At 41.4% G+C, this 9,659-nt stretch overlaps 1 long non-coding RNA gene across 1 annotated transcript in view; it reads right to left on the reverse strand.

Moving 5' to 3' along the window:
• Positions 1 to 3,526: 3,526 nt before the first annotated feature.
• Positions 3,527 to 9,659, reverse strand: part of LOC110304318 — a 362,919-nt gene continuing 356,786 nt past the window's right edge. The window contains exon 4 of the long non-coding RNA XR_002379061.1: positions 3,527 to 6,220. This is a non-coding gene — a long non-coding RNA (uncharacterized LOC110304318). The remainder of the gene's footprint in view (positions 6,221 to 9,659) is intronic.

The raw sequence follows: 9,659 nt of genomic DNA on the forward strand, positions 1-9,659 counted from the left end.
CCTCCCCTCCCCTCCCCTCCCCTCTCCTCTCCTCTCCCCTTCTCTTCTTCTTTTTAAATGGAGCACATGTTTCATTTACTAAGTTATAAGTGACATTTTCTAGTTGGCATTTGATCCCAGTTTGCTCTCCATGTCATTATGCCCATGGTCCTTTCACACTGGACTTTTCTGAAGAATTTGGAAAAGTTTGGAGACGTATACTAGGGAATGAGGGCTGATTCTTGCAGGAGTTCAGGAAACAGAATGCTGATGAGAATAAGAACTGAAGAGTGTTCTTACAGGGTAATAAGAATGCTCTGGAGATTTGACTGAAGAGCAGTGTTAGAGTCTGGCAAGGAATTTGTTTATGCTTTGTTTGTGTCCTGAGACATTACCAGAGTCCAGTTTTGAGGATGGTAGATAAATTAATCTGGTGGAGGAATTTTCATGACACTGCAGCATTCAGGCTGAGGCATGGTCATTGCTAGTAGCATTAAGCCACAATTATAGTGAATGACAGGAGCAGAAAGCAGAGGAGAAAGGCTGAAACATGTGGTTGGGTAGAAAATCTTGGTAAAGCTGGGGCTGAGTATGCAGTTTCTGAAGAGATTAATACCACGTGCTCTGCATCTGGGCAAAAGATGCATTGAGGGCATCCCAGGAAGACATAGGACTCCTTACAACGAAGGTTCCAGGTCTAAGACCGTTAACTCATTTAAAAGACGTTTGCAAGAGAAGAGAGAACACAGGGCCACCTAAGGTTGTAGCCCTAAAGGCATTTCACAATATTTGGCCATGAAGACATTTAGAAGCCACTGCAGCCATGATCCAAGATGGCAGCAGACATAAATGTTACCACATCATGTGACTTTTTACAGATATGCAGAATGCCAAAACTATAGGGTAATAGAGGGTAGATTTCAAAGGAAAGTCAGAGAGGCCAGGAATTGGGTGGCCTGAGGTCATCTCTAGTTTGGAAAACTATAGACTGAACAGGTTATATTTTGGAATATGTGTGTGTGTGTATGTATGTATGTATGTATGTATGTATGTATGCAAGTATATATATATACACACACACACACACACACACACATATATATGCATGTAAGAACAGTCAATGAAAAAGGAAGCCATGCATTTGAAAAAAAGCAAGGAAGAGCTTGTGGGAGAGTTTGGAGAAAGGAAAGGAAACAGAGAAATGATGTAATTCTATTATAAGCAAAAAATAGAAGAAATAATAAAAAAAAATAAAAAAAGACTTTCAATGGGGACCCCATACCAGCTTCCATTTGAATTCTGCATTGACTTTCAATCCTTGTTTCCAGTCAAACAATTTTTATAATTCCCTCTTAACTCTGAATAAAATAATAATAATAATAATAATAATAATAATAATAATAATACAGTTTATATTTCCTGAACTTCAGTACTTATAAATGTGTCTCAATTTAAAACAATTTAGGAGTGAGAATAAAGAAAGAGTAAAATGGGTGATGCAGAAGAGATTAGTTTTATTACTCTACCCTCAGGAGAGAGAAATCATTAGGGACCTTGAAACAATCCCCTGACCTTCTGGGAGGGAACTGATGTCTGATTGATGGAAGAGGTAGGTCAGCCTGCCCTGAAGCACTCTGTTATGCTACAGCAGAGAATTGTCTCAGAGAATCAACTGGCTCAGTTATTTGGAAAAGAGCCAGAGAATCCTTTGGCAAGCACAAAAGCTTCTTCATTAGCCCAGCATCTTGCATCTCTCACCTAAAACACTGAAACTACTATGGGAGATACAGAAGGATAGAGCTTTCTCCCAATACATAACTCTTATACAGAACAGAAGAGCTAGGTTTTGATCAGGAAATTGCTATAGTTTTTTTTTCACCTCTGTTCCTGAGCATTTTTAGAAGATCCATCCAGGAATTTTGTTCAAATGTAGAATTATGTTCCATCTAGGAGACCGTCTTTTTACTACTTCCAATAGTAATTCCCTAGTAACTCCAATGACAGTAGTTCACGTACTGCACTTATTGACAAATCTCTTTTCTATTTCAAGTTGACTTTTGGACATACATAGCATTGACACCTCTAAAGTACTCTCCAATTTATAAAGTGATTACATATTCTCACTTGTAAAAAAAAGATGGGGGCTGGAGAGATGGCTCAGAGGTTAAGAGCACTGACTGCTCTTTCAGAGGTCCTGAGTTCAAATACCAGCAACCACATGGTGGCTCACAACCATCCGTAATGAGATCTGATACCCTCTTCTGGGGTGTCTGAAGACAGCTACAGTGTACTTACTTAAAATAAATAAATTAAAAAAAATGAATCTTTAAAAAAATTTTTAAAAAAAGATGAATGATCTAAAAATCTAAATGATTTCTGCAAGCCCTTCTATTCCATCTCCAAGAAATGGTGCTTACTCACTTAGAGGACTGGCATGAATGCTCTGGTGGGCGGTACAGGCTGCAGATACCTTTTCCTGTCAAGGGTGGCGACGTCTCACTCTGAGGGCATATTAGTTGCCCTTTATCAACAGGTATTGATTGCAGAGGCTGCTCCAGGCATTGATCAGAAGATAAGAGTCTATGGAAATGCTGTCAATCATAAGTAGGAAACTACTGAAGAGACTATGTGAATTCATCTAGAGTAGCAGCAACTCTTTGGAAATAACCTTGGGTTAGGGTTCTGGAAACTGGTCCTCACTTAGCCCCTGATTTGCTGAATGAATGGGTGTAGGAGCCTGTGCTTCCATCTCTTAGTGACATGAAGGGACTGAACTAGATCAGTAATTTCATAATGTGGTCTTTGGAGCCCAGTGGTTTAGAAGAGGAAGCCTAGGTCATGTGATGGAGAGAAAGAATTGGTTAGAGGGATTTTTATACCCCCACTCTGTCTTAATTATGGTGTCTTGGAATTTGTTTTGCTTTGATTATCTGGGTCCTGTGTGAACGCTCTAGAAGCATAGCTTTTCATGCTGAACATTGTTTGTAAAGCAATGGGCTTCATACTCTTTAGATATCCATTCACATAAAAAGTATATCTCTACAGTTGCTCATGTAGTCTCTTAGCAAATTAACCACGCTCAGTGTTTTTTGATATACATGTTAATATTTTATTTAACATTCACACATTCATATAGCATGTTTGGATGAAATACACCCCACATTCTCTCCCTTCTAATTCTCCCCCTATTCCCCACACTTTACTTTTCCCTCCAAATGTATACACCCCTCTGTCTCTGTCTTTGTCTTTTTCTATTACCCACCAAGTCTATTTAGTGCTGCCATATACCAGAGTATGAGTAGCCTTTTAGGTCCCACATTCCTGAAGAACACTGGCACTCCCTCCCCTGGTAGCCATCAATTGCTAATAACTCCATGAGCCCTTCAACATTTATGCATAGCCTTGGGTTGGCTGCCTCTTGTACAAGTCTTATGCATGTAGTACAAGTTACTCTGAGTTCATGTGCACAATGTCATGTTTAGTAAATTCTGCTTTGTGATAGACCTTAATGTCTCTGGGTTTTACCATCTTTTTTTTTCTCTTTTCTGATGACCCTAATTCTTGGGGGAGGGATTGTGATGCAGAGTCCCATTTAGAGATAAGCACTCCAAAGTCTCATTCTCTGTACCTTGATTAGTTGTGGTTTTCTTTATTAACTTGCATTTGCTGCAAAAGAAGCTTCTCTGATGAGCTGCCCTCTCTAATCTATGGGTATAAAGACAAGAACTTAGGATACAGTTTGTTACTATGCCCATTTAGCATGATAATAGTACTTGGTTCTCCCAAAGTCTATGACTTATCCAGCTATGGGTTTTTGGCCCATGTTATGATACCAGGCAGGATGCCATGTTGACCTTAGCACTGCAATAGCAGAGTAACATCCAAGGAAGATGAAGTATCCTGACGCTTACAGCCATCCAGCCTTGTGTTGCTCACTGACGAGTTTGTCCTAAGCATCATAGAGCAATGTGCCCAAGATAGGCACTATTGTTTATTCCAGGAAGAGACTTTCTCTTGGGTCCCAGCTTCCTCTTCTAACCATGAAGTAGCTAGCTCTCATAGATTGCCTCTAGTGTATATATTCTGGCAGTTTGAGTCTCATTTCTTATGCTGCTAAAGCTATTGAAATGAGCATTTTGGGGGCTGTGTATGATCAAAGGTTATTCTATGGGAAAGATAGACAAAAACTTGCCAGAGAAATCGACCTAAAGGTTTCTCAACAATGATGGTCATGTTTTCAAATATTTAAGTGTAAAATATGTGTCATTTAACCACAACCTTGATGCTAAGATCAAGAGACCTACAGCAGATGGTTAAACAGCATAGAGTTTTCATCCCAAACAGTCTACCCACACAATTTTCAAATAAAGATGAGTTGAAGCTTGACTGCATAGGAGATGTAAGAGTAATTATTTGAGATTTAATTTTGGATAAGATGTTATAAGAGTGAACTTCCTTAAGCCTTACAACACTTGTGTCATTATTAATTTTCATAAGTATAAATACAGGATGGTGAGAGGAGTCCATGGGTAAAGGTGCTTGTCACCAAGCTTGATGAGCTGAGTTTGATTCCCAGGACTCCCAGAGTAGAGAAATTAGAAGGTGTTTATGCTTTTGCACTGAGGTCTCAACTGATCCAAATTAAACCAGGAAGGATGGACTGGGGATTGTAGCTCAGTTGAAGAGTTCTTGAAGAGCAGACCTAAGATCCTGGATTTGACCCTTAACAGAACAATCAAAAGCAGAACAGATAGAGGAGACTTGTGATGCACAGCGGTTGGCAGACCCAGACTCTCTTAGCCACTCTGTATGTGTGGGAAGAAACTTGGTTTTCCCTCTGAGACAGATGCCCCTTGAGCTGCAGGATGAAGTCAGGCTGATCGTGGAGGCCTCTTGGGGGATGTTTGTTTCCCTGTCTTCTCTACAAACGTCTTGTTTTGTTCTTTCACTTACTTTATTTATTCCCTTCTGCCCCTTGAGTTCCATTATCCTTTGGGTTTCTTGAGGAAGGATTTTTAACCTTGAAATGCTTTTAGCCTCTTTATGTTAAGTGTCATCATGGCAAAGCCATCATCATGATGCTGGGGTCAGAGGCACCTGGACTCACCTCTAGGGTTTGCCACCTAGTAGCTTTATGGACTCTGGCTCTCCATGTTTCCAACATCATTGCAAAGATTAAGAAAACTGTCTCATGGCCAGGTCTCGGCTGATAATAACAACTTCGTATTTATCTGCTGGAATGCCGGTTTCTCCATCTGTTTGTCCATCTATTGACGTATCCTCCTACTTAGTTTGCTCTCTTTCTCTGTGCATCACTCTCTCTATATAAACAATATCACAGCAAAAGAGAGAAGGAGGTCGTGAGAGAGGGTGTCCAATTCTTTTAGAGTAATTGTCTTATTTCTTTCAGGGACATATCTTAATTGTTTAATGTATGTGTTACTTCTAACACATAGATCTATACATCTATATTCATTTTAATGTCTGTATAGTATTCTGTGTGTTCTTTCTTTGGTCTTCTGTCTTCTGCTCTCTCTCATTTTGCTTTCTCTTCTCTAAACCTTTGCCTTCCACACAATTAGTTAGAGGCTGCATGGTAGGAAGCATTGGATATTTATTTAGGTCTGCAAAGGCACACATAGGTAACTGTTTAATTTACTTCTTCCCTAGGCCTTGACTGAATAGGAGGTATAAGAGTGATTATTTGATATTCAATTTTGGATAAGATATTTTAAGAGTGATTTCCCTTGTTCTTGTCTGTAAATAGAAGGGCAGGGTGGGGTGATCTTTAAGAAAATCCCTTCCTCCTCTTCAGTCAAAATTCTCCATGACCAATCACCCCAATAGAGTAGCAGCCAACTACAGGAAATCTTCCCTGGACCACTGGTTTCTGAGGGTCCACCTCACCTGACACTGCCCAGCTGCATGATGTCCTTCTTTGGGTGCCCTCTGAAAGAGTGAAACAATTCTACTGTTCTCTCTGAGAATTCCCAGGACTCATGTCTTCGTCCCTGAGAATGAGTCCCAAAATCAGAGAACTGGATCCGATCCAAACCTCAAACCCATCCCACTCAGCCCTAGTCTTTGAACTCAGTTTTTCCTTTTTGCCTCCCTTTTCCCTAGTGTCTAGTTACCAAGTCAAGACGATGGTCTCTTTTTGGCTGTGAGTATGTTTAAGAAGAGGAGTTTTGGTGGGAGTGAGCCAGGGATGGAGCCAACTGCAGATACTTGTTGACTTGTCCTGTTGAGGAGAGAGGGAAATACTGTTAGTCACCAGGGCAGACATAGTGATCTTAGTGAGAAGGGATATGGATGGGGCTTTAGGTTGCTATAAGCTCTTGCTCACAGGTGTAGCCATCTTGTAAGGAAGCTGTTTGTTCAGAAAAGTGTTAGAATATTGAGAAATCAAATAAATCATTGTTCATATAAGATAGTCAGGCTCTGAATGGGTTCTGTGAGGAAAACTAACATAAAGAAGATGTTATTATAGCTGGGAGCCTATTGCCTGATACCCACCATGTTATTCTTCACAAAAAATCCCTTGATGTAAGCTGGCTTTAGTTAAATATTTTGGAAAGCAGAGAGGGACAACATATCCTTAGATCCAAGGGAAAAGTATGATTTTTTTTTTTAAGGATGGCATATGGCCTTGTTTCTTGTAGTAGGCCTAGGAGGCAGAAGAAGGTGAAGGTGGAGGTGGGAGGAGTAGGCAATGGGGGAGGGGTGAACCCACTGTATGAGAACAGTTTGGGAACCCATCAAGCAGCAACTCAGGGGTACAGGATGCCTTCAGAGCTGTCTGGGTGATGTGAGGTGAATTCCAGCAGCATGCTGCAGGGCACAGGGACCTAAAGCAAACAACCTATTTAGTTTCCAAAAGAGTTATTCGTCTGCTTCCCTTTTGTCAAAGGCTACAGACTTCCTCTGGCCCTCTTTCTTTTCTTCCCACATATGTTGGAGTGTCCCCATGCCCAAATTAGTTTCGAGATGGATGTAAGGATGCATGCTTAGATCCCTATGCTGTACCACCTAGCTCTACCAGGAGAGGAGTAGTTGGTTCTGATTGGATGAGTGGTTGTGTGAATAAGGTCTTGCAGCATAGGGCAAAATTACTCTTACTAGAGGCTAGGTAACCTGCTAATAAGGAATGGAAGCAGGGGCGGAGCAAAGGGTCATCTGCCTCTGTCCATGATGGTACTGTTAGCAGCTTGAGGTGGAATGCAAAAGGCCAGTGCTCTTCACCGATTTTTACTGGCAGCCTCATCTCTCCCAGTCACTTTCCTGAGAGTTTGGTCATGACTCTGGAGAGAATGAGGAAAACATGTGACTCAGGAGTTTAGACTCTGGTCCCTACTTTTACCCTCCCAAGGTCTTCTCCTTCCCTCTAGGCTTAAAAGATGCAGGCCATGTTGACCTTTGCCTCTATCTGGCTACCTCCCACATAGATAGGAGGTGTCCTCGTCCAAATATACTTGTTATTTCCCAGGTCATAGAGAAGTAGCTTGGAGGTAGGAAGCAGCCCTTTGTTTCCTAAAAATGATGTCAAGAAGGAAGGTACAATTTGACTTGGGTTGGTGTGTTCCCACAATTATAGCCATCAGCTCCTGTACCTTCTTATTGATGCTAGTAGAATCCCTTCCCAAGAACAGGCTACCCTCTCTCAGCATTTTCTTGCTGATCTGGGCCACACTACTTGGCTAAGATTGAATGATGGAAGTGTCTCATTCCTCCTTGTCCCAGAATGTCTTTAGACTCCTGGACCATTCCTGCTAGTCGTCTCATCTGTCCATGCTCTCTTGAAATGTTGTTCTCTAACATGCTTTTGTGGAGCAGTAGTTAAGGTTACTTGGCTGTGATGACTCAGTTAGCCTTAGTTTGGTTGGGTGTCCAGCCTTCACTCCCATATTGAACTAGAGTAGTAACTACCTTCCAGCTTCCCCTTCGAAATCGCCTCTGGTGTGTTGATCTACATTCCCATATCTGGACAGCAGGCACTCCTTCCCAGTTTGCAGGGTTAAGCCCCTTACCTTCATTTGAGCTGAGTTCATATTATTTGGTCTGTCCCAAAGACAATACAGGTGGTAGTTCCTGTTCTGCATGTGCAGGTAGACTCACAACATGTCTCCTGCTCTCTGTTTGTCCCAGTCCTGCTCTAGCTCCATGGTTTACATGCCTACCACCCCACTACATATCTACTTTAAGTCTCAGTGAAACTTTAAGTTCAGAGTCGCCTGGTCTTCAAGGTGGGAGTATTGATTCCTTTAGCATCTCCTTGACCTCAGGTTTCCATCTCCCTATTGAAGTTAATATTCTCTTACTGTCATATGTGGTTCTTAGATTGTGGAAGCTGGAGACTGCTTTCATTTATGGCTTCCTCCTACTACTAATGATGAATCCTTTGGCAAAACAAACAAACAAACAAACAAAAATATGTAGGGCAAGTGGAGGGAGGGGGCAAATGACTGGGAGCTGGCCTGCATGAAATGGTTTCACATTTTCTACTCAGGTTCTTCATTAAGAAAAGATGGGGAAGAGTGTAGGGTAGCTGGCTATAACTACAAATAGAGATGCTGGTGGGAACTGAATAAGGCATTTTTGTTATCCTTCCCCAGTTGCTTTTCTGAGAGTCTGGCTATGACTTTCTTATGGACGAGGAAAGTGTATGACTCAGGAATTTAGACCCTGGCCCCTATGTTTACCTTTCTAAGGTCTTCCCCTCCCCCTAGCCTTAAAAGATGCAGGATACATTGATATTTCCCCATCTCTGGGCAGTTACCTTCCATGAGGATAGTAGGTGTGCTCACCCAAACACATCTTTCATTTTACAGGATACAGGAGGAGTGGCTAGTAGGAAGAAGGTGGTCTTCTGTGTCCTAAAAATGATGTCAGAGAAGGAAGGTGCAGCCTGACTGTGTATGTGAAGTGGAAAGCCACATGAAGGGGGTGATTAGGAATCTTTGGAAGTTCCTTTCACAGCACACTCATTGGATGGCTTAGAATTGCCTGTAACTCCAGATCTGGGGGAATCCAATTCTTTCTTCTGACCTTAGGAGACATCTCTTATCGATAGCTTTAGGGGGGCACCCACCCACTCACCTGTACATACAGGTAAGTAAAATAAATCTTTAAAAATTGCAAAATGGAGAGAAAGAGATTCTCTCTGTCTAGCCACTATAATTTTGCCATCGGTGTATGAACAGGCTAAGATAGTGTATCTAAACTACAACAAGGTTCTAATATATATAATAGATGGTTTTCTGATGTAGTTGAATGTTGGCAACACTTTGCAAAGTGAGAGAAGCCAGTCATGAAGAAGAACCCCATAGTCACAAGTCCATTTCTCAAGATTTATTTTTATGTGTATGTGTGCATGTGTCTCTGTGAGTGTATATGTCTTTGCATATGCCTGTGGAGGCCAGAAGAGGGTGTCAGATTCCAGGGAGATGGAGTTAAAGATGGTTGTGAGGCACCTGATGGGAACTGAACTCAGATTCTCTACAATAAAAACTGCTCTTAACTGCTGAGCCATCTTTCCAGTCCGAAGGTACTTTTAATTTATTTATTTTATTTTATTTTTATTTTTTTTTATTTTTATTACATATTTTCCTCAATTACATTTCCAATACTATCCCAAAAGTCCCCCATAGCGCCCCCCACTTCCCTACCCACCCATTCCCATT

Source organism: Mus caroli, chromosome 1 (assembly GCF_900094665.2).
Source record: "Mus caroli chromosome 1, CAROLI_EIJ_v1.1, whole genome shotgun sequence".
NCBI classification, from domain to species: domain Eukaryota; kingdom Metazoa; phylum Chordata; class Mammalia; order Rodentia; family Muridae; genus Mus; species Mus caroli.